Source organism: Numenius arquata, chromosome W (genome assembly GCF_964106895.1).
Source record: "Numenius arquata chromosome W, bNumArq3.hap1.1, whole genome shotgun sequence".
NCBI lineage: Eukaryota > Metazoa > Chordata > Aves > Charadriiformes > Scolopacidae > Numenius > Numenius arquata.
In genome coordinates, this window is record NC_133615.1 from 26,266,514 (window position 1) to 26,285,517 (window position 19,004).

The 19,004-nt window shown below is 41.6% G+C and overlaps 1 pseudogene; it reads right to left on the minus strand.

Moving 5' to 3' along the window:
• The window catches only part of LOC141476708 (WD repeat-containing protein 70-like), a 100,714-nt pseudogene extending 98,165 nt beyond the window's left edge, over positions 1-2,549 (minus strand).
• Positions 2,550-19,004: the final 16,455 nt, after the last annotated feature.

The following is a 19,004-nucleotide window of genomic DNA, read 5'->3' on the forward strand; positions in this document are numbered from 1 at the left end:
AAGGTTCACTTAGATATTCCTTATTTTATCAAAGACTCATTCCTAGTCATCGTCTCTTCAGGCTCACACTGCTCCTCATGCTGGTACCTCACTATATTTCAAACATATAGTGCCATGATATAGGCAACAGTTTGAAAAAAAGTACTTTCAGGAAAACCAAGATGCTGCAGAAATGATGCTGCCCTTCACCAGGCAACTGATTCCTTCTTAATATAATTGTACTGCTTTGTTTTAGAGGCATTCACTTGCCAAAATCTTTTAGAGAAGATCTAAACCCACATTCTTTTAAAGAATGCAAAGGATCATCAGATGTCTGTCATCAACAGATGAGCACGTCTCAGAAGAAATGCAGGTGGAATAGCACTCGAGGGAAAAGTGATATCATCACCTTTGCCTGCCACCTTTCTACGTATTTATGAGCTTTATGGTTTAAGATTACCCCATATTATTAAGCTTTGAAGTTGATTTCAAAAGAAATGGGAGTCTAAAGCTTATGTTAAAAATAAAGTGAAAAATATGTATTGTTTGGATAATTCATATTTCCTATTTAATATAATAGTATAGCAACTTTAGAAAAAGGTATGGATTTTGTTTTTCCCCCAATTTCCTACTGTTGGCTCTCAGCTCCATGTCTCTTCTGCATTTTGAAGCAACAGAACTTTAGCTCTCAATTCTGAGAAAACATGATAGTGAAGCAATCTCTTCTGGACTCTCATGTAGCATTATCTACCTCAGCAGGTAAACAGACCCTCTATTTCAGAGGATTAAAGAACCTAAGAGACTAAGTTGGCCAATCAAAATTATATTTCCTTTGAACACAAAACAGGTAGGTTGGTGAGCAGCAATTCTCACTCTTTAATTTCTTTTGGAGATACAGGATCCCTCTCAAGCTTCTCATTCTTGCAGTCTTAAAGCTCAAGGGAAGTTTCTGTACACTGTTACTGACTTCACCACCAGTAAATGGAGATGTCACCATGACCACATCCAGACCCTTAGCTCTAAGGAGTCCATATTCATTGTGAATGGAACCGCTAAGCTATTTTGCTTCCTGTGCCCAAGAACAGAAGAACTCCTATAAAAATCTGCTTCTCTCACTTTATCTTATGTAGCTGGTTTCCTTTTCTCTGTCATGAAGTTTCAGAGGGGATACTGAAGCATTCATGTTTTGTCTCAGAAAAAGGTTATAAATACTTGGTTGTAATACTTGTATCAGAAAAAAATAAAAATCCACCAGACATCCTTATGAGTTAAGTTGAGGTTTGGTACGTTCCATAGGCAGGAAATTTAAAATCCAATTTATGTTATCCGTGGAGAAATTCTTTAGCACTAAATAAAACTTCCAATGTCATAAAAACTGTATTTAGAATATGTTTAAAATAAAAACAGGGTGGGGTTTTTTTCCCCTCCAGAAAAACACATGCTTTCTGCTTTAACATGAATTCTGCAGTTTTGATTTGCAAGACTGCTGCAACAGAAATGATAGATATAACAAATTCATCCATGAGCAGATTTTGGTTTAGGATGAATTTAGAAGAAAAAAGTGGGATTTGAAAAGAAAAGTAAATATAAATGCAAATTCTGTATACATAAACTCCAGCACAAGCAGTTTTGGTCTACTGTGCTAGGAAAGACTAGAAAAGTGCGGAAGAAGAAAACAATATCCTGAAACACTAGTGTGACAAAGTTGCTAGTTGACAGACTGCAACAACTAATGGGAAGGTCTCATACTTAAGTAATTGTAATTCTGTTTGAATTTCTCCCACTCCTGTTTTTTAGAATCTACAAGCTTACTTCTGTACACCATAAGAGTGAAAGGATCTTTTTTCAACTATGATATTTAGCTTTTTCCTTCTGTACAAGGGAATAGGTAAGCAGTTCAACTCATACACAGACTGTTCTGTATTACAGATTCACAATTTTAGGTTTTTATATTACTGGTGAGAATGGTATTTTTTGATGGAGGGATTCCTAATGATGCCTTCTTTTTTGCCACAAAATTGTTGCATTTACACAAGCTAGAGTCCACTGAAATACATTCTATAGTTACCACAAATCCGATTTCAGGGACAAGTAGGAGTTTTGTCACAATAAAGCATTTCATCATGAGAACTGGTGGAGTAAACAGCATAAACATATAAGAATTTTAGGATTTATGCCTCACTTCACAGTTCCAGAAGGGTTCACAGAAAGCCTTGAGAAACACAACGGTAATGCCAAAGCAGGGTTCTCCTAGTGCTTAAACACCTTGTCCTTAGATTTTCTTTTAATTTTTTTAATTGAAAGGAGAATAGCATCTATTCAGGCCACTCTACCTCTAGTCATACTTCTCTTAAATATGGAGTATAAAAATTACAGTAGTGTAAGTCATTACCTGTATAACAGAAAAAAGCATAGGAATATGATTTCATTCATTTTTTTTTGAATATTGGATAAAAGAAAACTAAAATACATACAGCATCCATAACTTCTGTCTCATACAACTTCTGGAATGTCTCCCAATAAAAGAAAAAAAACTTCCCACTGCCATCACCTTTCTTAACAGAGGTGCCTGTGACAAATCATCATACTAAGCAAATGAATGATTAATGTGTAGGAAACATTTATAAATTACACTCCTTAAAAATAATACTTTATATTTGTTAATAATTTTAAGACAAAGCTTTAAAACAATCTTTTGTCACCTGTCATCTATTACTATAGTTAGTAAAAAATAGTCAGTAAAAAAAAAAAAAGAAAGAAATCTGTTTTTGCTGATGATATATCCTTCAGTGCTGCACAGCAGTGTGATTTTATGGTGGCCAAAAATATTTGTCTGTTTACTTTTCCTCTGTGCTACAAAATGCAGTCAAAATTGAGCTGTCCATAACCTGCCTTTCTAAAATCTTATTTCAAAAGTATAAATTTTCCTTAGAGTTTGATTTGCCTATGCTACAGCTATAGAAACGCAGGTAATAAAATAAATAAAAATATGAAATACAATACTTAGCTCTATACAGTACAATAAAGTAAATTTTAGTACCAAAGAACAGTCATTAGCACTTCTAACATCATAACTTGAATTCATACCATGCACCTTTATGTTATGTCTACTTTTCAACCAGCTCTTTTTTTTTATTAATCATAGACCAAATAGGAATGAGGCTTACTTATATATCTCATTGCACAAACATAAGGCAATGAACTGGCCTCCTCCTGAAAAGTTTCTAATCCAGTTAGACATATGATATATGAGACTGAAAAACTGCATAAAACAAGCAAAGCTAACTATGAATTATCATCAAAAAGAATGAGATATTTTAAAGCAATGTGAAGTCCTAAAGTAGCCAAGAATCCTCCTTGTGCGCAGTTCTTTCTGCACAGTTCTGGATCTAGTGAGAACCGAGAAGGAAAACTGCAGTAGACTCCCTCCTGCTCAGCACAACTACTGCTATTTCTACTAGCTGTAATAAATTACTTACATTGGAAAGAAGCTAGGCAGTCTTTCCACTGAATTAAGAGGCTTTTTAAATTGTCTAATATCCCATATCTTTAAAGTGTCATCTCCTATGAAACAAAAGGGACAAAAGTTAGCAATAAAGAATTAAAGAATTTAGACATTTGCAGAAAATTTCATCCTCTAATTCAGACACAAAAATAACAGAATGATACGGTAGAAGTATTCTGAATAGGGATGGTTTGGAAGTTTTTTGTCTCTAAATGACTATGAAAGCACAAGGATGAGAAGTTCCACCTGCTGCACTCCAGTAGATCAGAAACTTCTGCTCAGTTGCTCAACTCCATCACGGCAATTCCTCCTACCAAGAACCATTATCCACAGCAGAATCGGATTCCCCAAACACTAATTTATTCTGTGTTAGCATTGGTGCTTTGCTATTAGGAGTAAATGTAACTTTTGCTGAAGATATCAAAAAAAATTAAAACGTTACTGTGGATGGACTAGATCAAAAGCTAAACAAGTTTTGTGTGTCTGTATTCTACCTGCCCTGAAAAAATTATCAGGAAGAGTGGAAGGCACATGAAATCTTCCCCCTTCTTCAATAAGTAAACAGTAACAAAATGCAATCTCAGTTCAGAGAACAGGTTCTGGAAATCCTAGGGGAAGGGGGGAGGAGGGAAGCAAATGAAACCACGCTTGCTATAACAAAACCTTTTCACACCCCTTCACAATACCTTTGGCCATAAAAGCCAAAATAGAGGTTACAGCAAGACATTTATAACAATTCTCATCTGTGTTTGATAAACATGGTGTGACTGTAGGCCAGTAAAAGTTTATTCCCTTTTGAAAGGTTATGACAAAGTGAGAACAAAAGAAAAAAGAGATTGATTAGTTATTCTCAGAGAGATTTACATCTCTGCTGATCATTCCTCTGGGATACATATTTTCATCCTGAGACAAGCTACAGAATTTGAGCCCTGAAGTACCTCACTCAGGCACCTAGACCTCTCCTTGCATTTGACACAAGTGCCTCAGGGCTTTCAAGGGTGAAAAGAAGGACTTTCAAACAACAATCCTCTTTAAAAATATCCAGAGATTAATTTTAGACAAAGAGTTACAAAAATCTTCCTGACCGAGGAGGAGAAGTAGGCAAGTGACTGGTAATCCACAGACCTGCTTCCTTCCAAAGCACAAACCTTGCAGGGAAGTAATTTTTTATGTCTAAAAGTATTTTGTAGATTCACAGCCTTTGAGATTAAGAGCTCAAAGGAGGCCTTGGAAATAAAATGTTAAAAAAAAAATATTAAATTGTAACATGCTGTAACAAAAAAAATCAAGGCCAGCAGTACTCTTTACAGGGTACTGTGTGGCATCTTGCATCATGTATGTTTATATTAAAGACTAGGATAACTCCTTACTACAAAATATTTTTAAGAGGTGAACAACTTAAATAAATGATATCTAGAACAGAGTATATTTCTGTTTATTGAGAAGCTAAAAAATGACAAGAAAGAAAAAGTGTTCAGTCCCTATTTTGGGAATATCTGTTTTCTTATTGATTCCCAGTAGACTCCATCCCAAGCACTTCAAAGCATTTGGTCTTGTAATATGAACCAACCCTTTTCCCTCCCAACAAAATAAAACCAAAACACCAACAAAAACCACTTATTGTCTAAATTTTAGATCCAAAGCACCATCACTTTATAAATGTATGCAAAGGATAACATTTGGCCACTCTGCAAATCTCATGGATGGGGACAGATCTAAGGCTAGCAGTCAAGGCTGTTCTGTTCCCAGTGGAATGAACCTTGAAACGATCTTCAGGCTGTAGTCCTGCCAGGCTTTAGCAAGAGAGATGCAGTCAGGCATTTAGATATAGCTCTTCTGCTAACAAGAAAATGTAATCGACTGGTTAAAAAAATAAGAAGACTCTAGAAAGACTCAAGAAGCTGTGGTTGGTTTCAAATCAACACTGTCTTACATAGTGCAGAAATAGTTGATTAAGAAAATGGAGAAATGCTAGTAGAATGAACTGGCCAATGCTGTGAAATTCTTATCATCTTTAAGAATAATACAAGATTTGCCCAAATTAACTTTTTAATTAAAATTTTCTGAGTTGCAAATTAGTTCCTGATTCTAATCTGCATTTGGAGTTGAAATCACTGTCACTAAGAAAACAGATATATTAACATTGCACAACATCAAGGATTTTTTCCAGTAGCATCCTTCCATCGATTCTTAAGGGGCTTCTTTACAAGAGCTGTAGCAGTACTGATCTATTTTTAATTACGTCATACGTGAACAAAATAGCTACCCTTAAACAAAACCATAAAAAGAAAGTCAAAAGTTGTGCAGTTAAATATGAAGTCCTCAAAATAGCCCATTGGGATCATTCAATATTTTTCTTGATAGCAGACTTCTCCAAAGCCTATTTTTAAAATATTTTATAGCATTTTTAATAGCATTTCAAACTATTCTTTGCCATTTTAATAAGAAGGATACCAATAAACAGGGTCTAGTCTATGATCAGGTCAGACACTGTTATGCCAATGGTATTGAGCATTGGATTTATCAAGCGGTAACAATTAGGTCCTAGAAAAACAGTCTGGTGAACAAGGATAGGCATTTTACTAATAGTTTTTAATCAAAATAAGGTGAGTGCACTGATACTACAAAGATTTTATCTAACTTTTTTTCTTTTCTGACCAGGAAGACAAGTACATTGACCTGGACAAGCTAGAGAGGTGGACCTGTGCAAACCTCATGAAGTTCAACAAGGCCAAGTGCAAGGTCCTGCACCTGGGTCACGGCAATCCCAAGCACAAATACAGGCTGGGCAGAGAACAGACTGAGAACAGCCATGAGGAGAAGGACTTGGGGGTGTTGGTGGATGAGAAGCTGTACGTGAGCCAGCAATGTGCGCTCACAGCCCAAAAGGCCAATTGCATCCTGGGCTGCATCAAAAGAAGCATGGCCAGCAGATTGAGAGAGGTGATTCTCCTCTTCTACTCTGCTCTCATGAGACTCCACCTTTAGTACTGTGTCCAGCTCTGGAGCCCCCAACAGAAGAAGGACATGGACCTGTTGGAATGGGTCCAGAGGAGGGTCACGAAGATGATCAGAGGGCCGGAGCCCCTCTCCTATGAAGACGGGCTGGGAGAGTTGGGGTTGTTCAGCCTGAGGATGAGAAGGCTCCGGGAAGACCTTATAGCAGCCTTCTAATACCTGAAGGGGGCCTACAAAAAAGCTAGGGAGGGACCGTTTGCAAGGGCATGTAGTGATAGGATGAGGGGAAATGGTTTTAAACTAGAGCAGGGTAGGTTTAGATTAGACATTAGGAAGAAGTTCTTTACTGTGAGGGTGGTGAGACACCAGAACAGGTTGCCCAGAGAGGTGGTGGAGGCCCCATCGTTGGAGACATTCAAGGCCAGGCTTGATGAGGCTCTGAGCGACCTGCTCTAGTTAAGTATCTCCCTGCTTACTGCAGGAGGGTTCAACTAGATGACCTTTAAAGGTCCCTTCCAACCCAACACATTCTATGATTCTATACGTGGATGCAAATAGGCCCAAAAGAAGTAAAAGTGCTGCCAAAATAGTGTTGCCAGAAACTCAAAAAGTCCAAAATCAGCAACACCCGTCAAGAAGCTTCTATTTTAAGAGGGAGTCCTGTGTTGAAAGCAAAGCTCTAGAACAAAAATTCGGGAAGATCATTGGTGAAAGCAAAGAAATATAAGAAATGAGATTTTAAAAAAGAAAGTACAGCATAGGGAAGGCACAGCATAACAAGGCTTAACATGAGGGAACATCAGAATACATTGTTTATAAACTCTGAGCCTTTCTGTGAAGGCTCATGTGATGAGAGACACCTTACAGAACAAGGTCTATGCTTCTGCATTCTGCACTGGTTCTGCAAGAGGAGCCGCAACAGTTTAAGAATTGCCTTCTGAGGCACTGCAGGTTGGTATCACACTCACCTGGAGCCAAAGGCCTTGGGAGGGAAAGGTACAAATCAGGGATTCTGCACTTATACTTGGAACAGCTCTCACCATCACCTGCATCCATACCAGCCTGGTCAAATATTTAAGTATATCATCCTCTCTACACATATGGAAGCGAAGGATACTGGAAGGCTTTGAGAAAACCATTTCAGCTCCAAGTTTTACAAATAGATGATCATACCTATTAAAGCTAATGAATGCATTTTTAGCATTGTTTGAAATTAACATCAGTGTTCAACTCTTGAGAAGTATTACTTGACTTAAACCCATTTGATTTTTAAAATGCTAATATTTGTATTTACCATAAAGAGCAATATATATTACGCTATACAAAATAGGTAGTCACTATACATGTTACTGCAGAATCCTTGCATATACAGAAAGCTGTATTCAAGGTGTTTCTACTTTTTAAACCAACTTCAAAATTAAATGTTTTATTTTTCCTCAAGAACATTTTAAATAGAGAAATACAGCTAAAACTCAAAAAAAACCCTTACCAAAAGGAAACAGAAAAACTTCATTTTTTAAGTCAAAAGAAAGCATGTATCTGCATAAGCTATCTTACAGGCTTAGAGGTGAATATTTTTTACTGAGTTTAACTATGGTGAACTGATTTTCCTATATACATTTACTGATTGAGATTTCACTGTGTGCATACTATTCATGCCAAAGAAAATAAATGAACCATCCAACAATTATCATGAGATTCATAGAATTAATAAAATCATTGTTTCATATTATGACAAAAAAATCCTCCATAAATTCTGTACATAGCAGGAGTAATTTTTTTTTTTTTAATTTTTATAATAGGACCCTAAGTTCAGTCCTAATGCCTACCTCTTCACTGCTGAACAAAGAAAATGTTCCCCAAATACTATCTTCACTGTATTTAGAAAAAAATTACTTTCATAGTTACAAGTGTGTAAAAATATCACTTTCTTGTGTTTCTGTCAAGTTACTACATAATACCCAACAAGAGTAAGACTGGGAACACTCAAGCAGCTTCTTAACTGCTTATTTTATCTTTAATTTAGCACATTTTCCCTTGTGCTTGCAGCTGAGCCCTGCCTCATCTCTCTCCTATCCAATGCAGAATCTACATCAGATACAGGAGAGTCAATCAGGCTTTCAATGAAAGGAAAATTGAGGAACCTAATGAAAACTGAGGAACCTAATAAAATTCAACAAGGGCAAGCATAGGGTCCTGAACCTAGAGAGGAATAACCCCATGCACTGATACAGGTTAGGGGCTGACCTGCTGGAAAGCAGCTCTGTAGAGAGGGACCTGGGAGTCCTGGTGGACAAGTTGACCATGAGGCAGCAATGTGCTCTTGTGGCCAAGAAGGCCAACGGTCTCCTGAAGCACATTAAAAAGAGTGTGACCAGCAGGTCGAGGGAGGTCACCCTCCCCCTCTACTCTGCCCTGCTGAGGCCCCATCTGGAGTACTGTGTTCGGTTCTGGGCCCCCCAGTTCAAGAAGGACAGGGAACTACTGGAGAGAGTCCAGCGGAGGTCTATGAAGATGATCAAGGGAATGGAGCACCTCTGTTATGAGGAAAGGCTGAGAGACCTGGGTCTGTTTAGCCTGGAGAAGACTGAGAGGGGATCTCACCAAAGCTTATCAATATTTAAAGGGCGGGTGTCAAAAGGATGGGGCCAGACTCTTCTCAGTGGTGCCCGGTGACAGGACAAGGGGCAACAGGCACAAGCTAGAACACAGGAAGTTCCATCTGAACATGAGGAAAAACTTCTTTACTTTGAGGGTGGCAGAGCACTGGGACAGGCTGCCCAGAGAGGTTGTGGAGTCTCCTTCTCTGGAGACATTCAAAACCCACCTGGACATGTTCCTGTGCAACCTGCTCTAGGTGAATCTGCTTTGGCAGGGGGGTTGGACTAGATGATCTCTGAAGGTCCCTTCCAATCCCTACAATTCTGTGATTCTGGGAAAGTTCCCATTCCCCTAACAACTATCCTCATGGATAATTCATATTTCCTATTTAATATAATAGTATAGCAACTTTAGAAAAAGGTATGGCTAGTTTCAGGAACAATCACTAATCTGTTCTTATTTTATTAGGCAGTTATTTAAGAAGGTAAGCATTTTCATCCAGATTGAAAAAAAAGATGTCTTCAAAATTGTATAGATAATTTTCTGTCAATTTTCAGTTTAAGTCAGTATTAGAATCATAGAATCATAGAATCATAGAATCATCCAGGTTGGAAGAGACCCTTGGGATCATCGAGTCCAACCATCTACCCTACACTACAAAGTTCTCCCCTATATCATATCCCCCAACACCACATCTAAACGTCTCTTAAACACATCCAGGGATGGTGACTCAACCACCTCCCTGGGCAGCCTATTCCAATGCCCGACCACTCTTTCTGTGAAAAATTCTTTCCTAATGTTCAGTCTAAACCTACCCTGTTGGAGCTTGAAGCCATTCCCTCTTGTTCTGTCATTAGTTACCTGTGCGAAGAGACCAGCACCAACCTGGTAAGAAGATAATCTGTTACCTGAAAATAATGCCAAAGGCCTACTATCAATACCACTCACTGAATCTGTCCTAACTTCTTTCACAGAGATGATGAAGGAGGTAAATTTGGAGTGTGTGTTTTTTTTTTTCTGTTAACATCTTTAATATTCTCCCTGCCTGACTTCACAAAAATATTTTCATAATCTTTTCCCAGTGCAGGCTACTCTGTATATGCAACAGACCTTGACAAAGGCTTTTCAGATTGATTTTATTTGAAGAACTTAATACTTTTGCAACAGCAAAAACAGCAAACAGCTTTTAAATCATTACTAATAATTGTCTTTTGTAAGTGCTGTATTTTCAGATCTTACGGTCACGAAGCTGGCCACATCAGTTCCATGGATAAAATTATTTTCAGGACTTTTATGACAGTCTTCCAGGACTTCATGCTCCAGAGATATGCTGTCCAAAACATCCGGCCATTACAGAAATTTTTTTTTAAATGTTGAAGATGTTCAAGAATGATAAAATGCAGAATGTATCATCACATATTTGTTATAAGACAACATTATTTTCCGTTTGCAAAGCTGAGATATGACCTACAATTTTACAGATTTAAGAATCTACATAGATTTGTCTTGTTTCAGCTTTAAATGTTGCAGGAAACAGGTTAAGTCTTTCTGTGTTGAATGCCTGAATCTAGAATTAGTTAACTGAAGTTCTTTGTTGTTCTGGTGTTTCTATTTTCCGAGTCTTGAAGCTGTCATCCACAGAATATCCATACAACCAGTACTAATGGTTAGTTGAGTTTTTTTGTGATAGGTTTCCATAAAGCACTGTTAGGCAATTTAATTCCCTGTTCCTCTTTTACTTCTCTGAAAAAGCATGAAACTACCTTGGTAAGTGGAGTGAGAGTTTACAGTTTGCTTTTAACTGCTGAGGTTATTGCTTCCAGCCTGAGCCCTTGCCTCAGGTGGCAATTAAAACTTAAGTACCACCTTGTTCATTTTGGGTTCCATTGCAGGGCACAACCTTAAAATCATAGAATCATAGAATGGTTAGAGTTGGAAGGGACCTTAAAGATCATCTAGTTCCAACCCCCCCCCTGCCATGGGCAGGGACACCTCCCACTAGACCAGGCTGCTCAAAGTCTCATCCAACCTGGCCTTGAACGCTTCCAGGAATGGGGCATCCACAACTTCTCTGGGCAACCTGTTCCAGTGCCTCACCACCCTCACAGTAAAGAATTGCTTCCTTATGTCTAATCTAAATCCACCCTCCTCGAGTTTGAAGCCATTATCCCTTGTCCTATCACTACATGCCCTTGTAAAAAGTCCCTCTCCAGCTTTCTTGTAGGCCCCCCTCAGGTACTGGAAGGCCACTATAAGGTCTCCCCGGAGCCTTCTCTTCTCCAGGCTGAACAACCCCAACTCTCTCAGCCTGTCTTCATAGGAGAGGTGCTCCAGCCCCCTGATCATCTTCGTGGCCCTCCTCTGGACCTGCTCCAACAGGTCCATGTCCTTCTTCTGTTGGGGGCTCCAGAGCTGGACACAGTACTCCAGGTGGGGTCTCACGAGAGCGGAGTGGAGGGGCAGAATCACCTCCCGCGACCTGCTGTCCACACTTCTTTTGATGCAGCCCAGGATGCGGTTGGCTTTCTGGTCTGCAAGCACCCATTGTCGGCTCATGTTGAGCTTCTTGTCCACCAACACCCCCAAGTCCTTCTCCTCATGGCTGTTCTCAATCTGTTCTCCGCCCAGCCTGTATTTGTGCTTGGGATTGCCACAACCCAGGTGCAGGACCTTGCACTTGGCCCAGCTGAACTTCATGCGATTTGCATGGGCTCACTTCTCAAGCCTGTCCAGGTCCCTCTGGATGGCATCCCTTCCCTCCAGCGTATCGACCACGCCACACAGTTTGGTGTTGTTGGCAAACTTGCTGAGGGTGCACTCAATCCATGTCACCAACAAATATGTTAAATAGTACCGGTGCCAGTAACAGCCCCTGAAGAATGCCACTCGTTCCCACTTGGACACCAAGCCGTTGACCGCAACTCTTTGAATGTGACCATCCATCCAGCTCCTTATCCATCGAGTGGTCCATCCATCAAATCCGTGTCTCTCCAATTTAGAGACCAGGATGTCGTGTAGGACAGTGTCAAATGCCTTGCATAAATCCAGGTAATGACGTCTGTTGCTCTCCCCTTATCCACCAACGCTGTAACCCTGTCATAGAAGGCCACCAGATTTGTCAGGCACGACTTGCCCTTGGTGAAGCCATGTTGGCTGTCACCGATCACCTCCTTATTTTCCATGTACCTTAGCAGAGTTTCCAGGAGGATCTGCTCCATGATCCTGCCAGGCACAGAGGTGAGACTGACTGGCCTGTAGTTCCCCGGGTCTTCCTTTTTTCCCTTTTTGAAAATGGGGGTTACGTTTCCCCTTTTCCAGACTGCCACGACTTTTCAAATATAATGGAAAGCGGCTTAGCAACTTCGTCTGCCAGTTCATGATTAAAGGCACTTTGTAAAATAAGTTAAATTTAAAACCAAGATTTCACTGCTTCTGCAAGATGATGCTCTGGTGTACTTGTATTTGATTTTTGACACTCAGTGTTGAAATGACTTAATAATGAATGTTTCAGTTTTAAGACACACTGTGCATTTGTCTGTCTACACTGCACAACACCCTGTCATATCAAGTTTCCAAGCTAGCCTACAGACCAGCAGTCAAGTACCTAAGCATTAGGTAGAGCAAAAAAACTTGTAATACCTTTTAGAAAAATGTGGCTTGCTGTTCTACAGTGAGATTCCTGAATATCTTTGAATCGTGGATGACTTTTAAAATTAATTTCATTTTTAAGAGATATTAACAACAGATTACTGTTTAAATATGAGAGGATATCATTCCTTTGTTTGGAATTAACATCCTTAAATTAATCTCTTCTGTTTCATATCATATAAATAATAATCTGATTATTAGAAGTATGGACATGTAAAAATGTCCTAATCGATATCCAAGACTCCCTCAAACGGACTGCAATATCTCCGTCCCCATTTGTCTCTGAGGAGTACAGAATCCTTACAGAATTTTTCATTCTGCAATTAGTTTCTCCTCTACTGTTAATGTTGCTTCAAAACCCTCTTTTCTCTTGTCTTCCTACTTCCATTTTTTATGACACTCTGTAGTACCTCTCCTGACTATAATTCTCTTTCACTACTAGCATCCCTAAATTCTTCTCCATCCAACAAAAGGAATGATTCCTTCCGATTTCTCATCCTAGCCTGCCAATATTTCACACTCATACCTGGCAACTTCATATTTCTTCTGCATCAGCAGTGCCATCTTCAGAGCACAGGGACATATGTAAATTGCTGTTTGTGAAGATCATATCTCAGAAATCTCATTTGCATGTTCCACTTTCCACCAAATATCTCTGTGTTTCTTTCTCTCTCTTTCCATTGCTCTTCTTCACCTTTGGCCTTTTCATCCATTACTGCCTTCTCCTCCACCTTCATTCCTTGGCAAATCTACGTAAATTCCTTCCTGAGTCAACAGATTTATCCCTGACAAATCCAACGATGCTATTAGTTGGATGACACTATTTCATCCTCATTCTCATCAGCCTTTAAAAAAGTGCCTATTTTCTATTCCCCTTCTTCATTGTTTTTTGAGGTCCAGTATCTCCTGTACACCTTTTACATAGAATCGTCTAGGTTGGAAGGGACCTTTAAGATCATCTAGTCCAAACATCAACCTAACTCTGATAAAAACCCATGACTAAACCATGTCACTAAGCACTATGTCAACCCATCTTTCAAATACCTCCAGGGATGGTGCCTCAACCACTTCCCTGGGCAGCCCATTCCAATGCTTAATAACCCTTTCAGTGTAAAAATATGTTACCAGATAGATGGCATATATTCTTTAGCATAGCACACAGAGATCTTTTCTTTTTTTTAATACACTAGAAAAAGGTAGCACTTTTAACCACACTGAGGGCCAAATTTCTGTACAGTCTTACATTCTGCAAACAATCAATCATTTTATATAGCTTAGAGCAGAGTGTCATAGATAAAGCATAAGTAAGTGAAAGTCTATTTAACACAAAACAAAATCTGGAGACAGTGGAGGAAGAGCAGGCAAGGAAAAGTGCCACATACAATTAAAATAAGCAGAAGTCATATATGCAATCTACATTCATAAATGCAAAACAGAAGAGAATTTACATAAATGAAGGTTTCAAGACAGCACTACTGAATATTCCTCACATTAGTATTAACCTTGTTTGCTGCTGATATTTAAAGGCACACTGAGATTTCTCTTTAAATCATATCAAATATGCCTGTGTGGATTTTTCGGGGGCAACACCACTGGCAGACAGTTGCAGCATTTTACTTAGACCAGAACAGAAAGACAGATGGTTCGCCTACTTTCCAAAGAGGAGAAGATTCTCACATAGTAAGTAAGTGTCCAGTTCAGTAAGGACCAGCAAGGTTGAGAGTTTTTACCTCACTCACTTAGGATTCATTCATGATGAGTAGAGTGGCAGTAGAGCTCCAGGAGCCCGAACAGCAATTAAGAAAAAATCCAAGTGCAATTAGCATGCCCTAGTAAGCCTAAGGCTGTCAAGGACAAGACCACCATCATCTTACTCCAAAAGATGTGATCTGGGGAACATAATGTTTGGAATCTTAGAAATGTGGTAAGACATACAAAGAAGTTGGAGAGGTAGCATGTAATAGCATCTGCACATCGCTGTAAAAGCCACCACTGCCACTCTACTCATCAGAGACAGAATGAGGGGAAGGACACAAAGCAATTACAGGCTATACCACTCGGCTTGACACAGCTCCTACTTCAGAAAGTTTGTAGTCTATGAATACCTCTATCGTGGTATTTTGTATATGTAATCTCATTCTGTCTATGTACCAAACCGATCAGATGTCCTGTACATATGTTAGGCACAATATTGAGCTGTGCTGTGGTTTTGGCTGAATTGGCCAATCAGAATCACAGATGGACCCTCCCACCCCCCCCTCCAAAGAGAGGAGGAAGAGAGAGAGACTTATGAGTTTACAAAAAAAACTAAACTACTTTAATGAAAATATTAATAAATTAATAAAATAATTTTTAAAAGCCACAATGAAATATATACAATATATAGAAAACAGTATCAAGCTCCCAGGATCACGATCTCGTCACCAGCAGGCACAGGGAAAGTCCCAGACTGGAGTCAGTGACAGACAGGAGCTGGATTCTGGATATGGAGTCAGGAATGCTCAGATCAGGATCAAAGGCAGACAAAGAGACAGGATCCTCCTCAGACATCAGCCATTGAAGAAAGAAAGTTGACCCTTTGATCCCTCAGATTTTATACTGAGCGTGATGCAGATGGGATGGAATACCCTATTGGTCAGTTATGGGTCACCTGTCTTGTCCGCTCCTCCCTACAGGTGTGACCCTGTGGAGGAATGGCTGAGTGAAAAAGGGCACGACTTGATTACAATGAGCAACCCAGTCTTTGATAGGGATGAAAGCCCGGAGGAGGCTGTGAACTCTCCTTGAGAAACAGAAGTATGAAGAAGTAGCTACATGATAAGCAAGAGATAAGCGGTACTGCCTCCGGGAGATAGAGAAACATCTGCTGCGCGTGGACAAGAGGTCTGCACTAATTGTGTGAGCGCTCTAGGCGCGTGAACAGAGACTGTAAGCCAATCGTATAGCTGTTGCTAGCGCGTGCTCTGCTTGTCTGTCTTTATATACTCTGTGTGAACTTGAATAAAGAGAGAACGACCATACTCATATTGAGACTCATCGTTACTCCGGGTCCGTCTCCCACTCCGACATCTGGTAGCAGAGGATGCCCAGAGATCGATAGCTCAGCGGGACTGAGTTCTCCGAGTCTGCGGTAAGCAGCTAGAGGAGGGGAGTGGGAAACCACGGCTGGGAGAAGTGCTGCTCGGGCGCAAAGGCGGGAGCAGACAACGGTGCGAGGTGGCCTCTCGCCTCCCAGGCGCAGTGATGCAAGTAGAAGCTGCGGCCACGCTACTCGCTGGAATCCTCTCTAAGAGAGGGAATGAAGTACCGGCGAAACTGTTGATAAAGTTAATTAAATTAGGACAGCGATGGGGTCATTTTTCTGACACACCTATGCTGTTTTCTGTTTCGGAATGGTGGGATTTTGGAGGGACGATGTGGCAAAAAACAATCGAGGGGGATGAAAAAGAGGAGAAGGAGATAAAGGCCGTCCGCGAGCTGTGGCATACTGTGCTAGAGACTTTAAAAGCGATGAAAGCGGAGCGGGAAGTAGCCTGTGCAGCTGCTCAAATGTTAGGTCCAGGAGCGGCCGCCTTAAAACCTCAAAGTAAGCCTGGACCTATTGCGCGGTTCTTTGGGCTGCCCGCAGTAAAGGGAATGACCGGGACTGTGTGTAAAACTGTTGCTGAAATTCGAGCTAATGAGGACTCTGACCCTCCTGAGAAAAGTAAAGACTTACCGCTGAACCCCTTGCAAAACTCGGGAAAAGCGGAAGTGAGTGATGCGAAACCAAAACAGAAAAGTAATGCACATGCGGAAGTGCCTCCTCAGAAAACTCCAGCAGGAGAGGGGCCTGAAACGTCTACTGATCTCATCGATTTGGGAGGAGCAGCGTGTTGGCCTCCGCCCACAGCACCGCCTCCAGCAACTCCGCCTCTCTTGTATCCACCGCTACCCTCCTCCAGTGATTCGTCTGGTCCGCCAACTCCACCTGCCGACAAGTCGTAAACTGTCCACAGACAAAATGTTACAGACAGTTTTAAGGCGCCTCGACGAGTTAGATTTACGTGTGGCGAGGAAGGATGATAACATGCCTCCATGGCTAGTGAATCCCTCAACACCTCCGAGAACTGCACGCTGGAATGGCATTATTAGAGACGCTATATTAGAAGGACAGTGGGGAGCAGCCGCTAGTCTGGGCGGAACTCCACCTCTCGCGTGTCCCGTCGTACATGTAAACAATACTGGCAAACGGGAACCACATGATTGGAAAATTTTACAACAAGCTCGCACCACCATCTCAACTTATGGAGTAAAATCTGAGGCTACCCGACAAATTGTCAGCTGGATTTTTTCTGCTGATCTGATGTGTCCATATGATTGTCGTAACCTAATGAGACTGTTGCTTACTCCAACACAATATTTGTTGTGGGAGTCCTCCTGGCAACAACGAGCTATGAATGAAGCAGCTCGAAGACAAGGGGAGGGAGACCCCCTCCGTGGAGTCACGGCAGAGATGTTCGCAGGGCACGGAAAATTTAGTGACTTGCAAGTACAGTTGACGTTTCCAGCAAACCTATTACAGCGATCGGCGCAACTTGCCCTGGAGGCGTTTCTCGGCCTCCCAGGATCTACTATTCCGTCATTTGGTACCATGATGCAAGGAACTACAGAAAAATATAGTAACTTTGTTGACCGACTGTGGGAAGCAATCATGAATCACCCTGATTTAGATGACAGCGGTAAACAACAGATGTTCAAAGTATTGGCTTTTGACAATGCCAATAAGACCACCAAACAAATTCTAGCCAGTCTACCAAAAGGAGCAGGCGCTGAAGAAATGTTATTGAGAGTAGAAAGGGCTGAAGCTCAAAAACAAAGCACCACAGTCGCTGCAGCAGTTCAAGGAGCTGTCCGAGAAGTCATGCAGCCCTTGGCCGCAATCGTCCAGCAGAAGCAAGTACGGCCGCCTGAACAACCCTTCCGTGGAAGTTGTTTCCGCTGTGGTGAGTCTGGCCATGTTCATAGATTCATAGATTGGTCCAGGCCGGAAGGGACCTCCAAAGGTCATCTAGTCCGACCTCCCCACAGTCAGCAGGGACACCCCCAACTAGACCAGGCTGCCCAGGGCCTCGTCGAGCTTCACCTTGAATATCTCAAGGGAAGGGGCCTCAACCACCTCCCCGGGCAACCTGTTCCAGTGTTCCACCACCCTCATGGTAAAGAACTTTTTCCTAATATCCAATCTAAATCTCCCCTTCTCCAACTTAAAACCATTGCCCCTCGTCCTGTCACTGCAGGCCTTTGTAAACAGACCCTCCCCAGCCTTCCTGTAGGCCCCCCTCAGGTACTGGAAGGCCGCTATGAGGTCTCCCCGGAGCCTCCTCTTCTCCAAGCTAAACAACCCCAGCTCCCTCAGTCTGTCCTCATAGGAGAGGTGCTCCAGCCCCCTGATCATTTTGGTGGCCCTCCTCTGGACCCGCTCCATCAGGTCCATGTCCTTTCTATATTGAGGGCTCCAGACCTGCACACAGTACTCCAGGTGAGGTCTCACCAGAGCAGAGTAAAGTGGCAGAATCACCTCTCTGGATCTGCTGGCAACACTTCTTTTGATGCAGCCCAGGATGTGATTGGCCTTCTGGGCTGCGAGAGCACATTGCCTGCTCATGTCCAGCTTCTCGTCAATCAGCACCCCCAAGTCCCTTTCCTCAGGGCTGCTTTCTAATACCTCATCCCCCAGGCTGTATTTATACTGAGGATTGTTTCTTCCCAGGTGCAGAATCCTGCACTTGCTTTTGTTGAACCTCATGAGGTTCATCTGGGCCCACCTCTCCAGCCTGTCCAGGTCCCTCTGAATGACATCCCGTCCCTCCGGTGTATCGACAACACCACACAGCTTGGTGTCATCTGCAAACTTGCTGATGGTGCTCTCAATCCCTCTGTCTATGTCTATGATAAAAATGTTAAACAGTACCGGTCCCAGGACGGACCCTTGAGGGACACCACTAGTCACTGCTCTCCATCTGGACTTAAAGCCATTGAGTACCACCCTCTGGGTGCGACCATTCAGCCAATTCCTTATCCACCGAACCGTCCACCCATCAAATCCGTATCCCTCCAATTTGGCAAGCAGGATGTTGTGAGGAACTGTGTCAAAGGCCTTACAGAAGTCCAGATAGATTACATCCATAGGTCGCCCCTTGTCTACTGACCTAGTCACTTCATCATAGAAGGCCACTAGGTTAGTCAGGCAGGACTTGCCCCTAGTAAAGCCATGTTGGCTGTCCTGAATCATCCCCCTGTCCTCCATGTGCCCAAGCATGGCGTCCAGAAG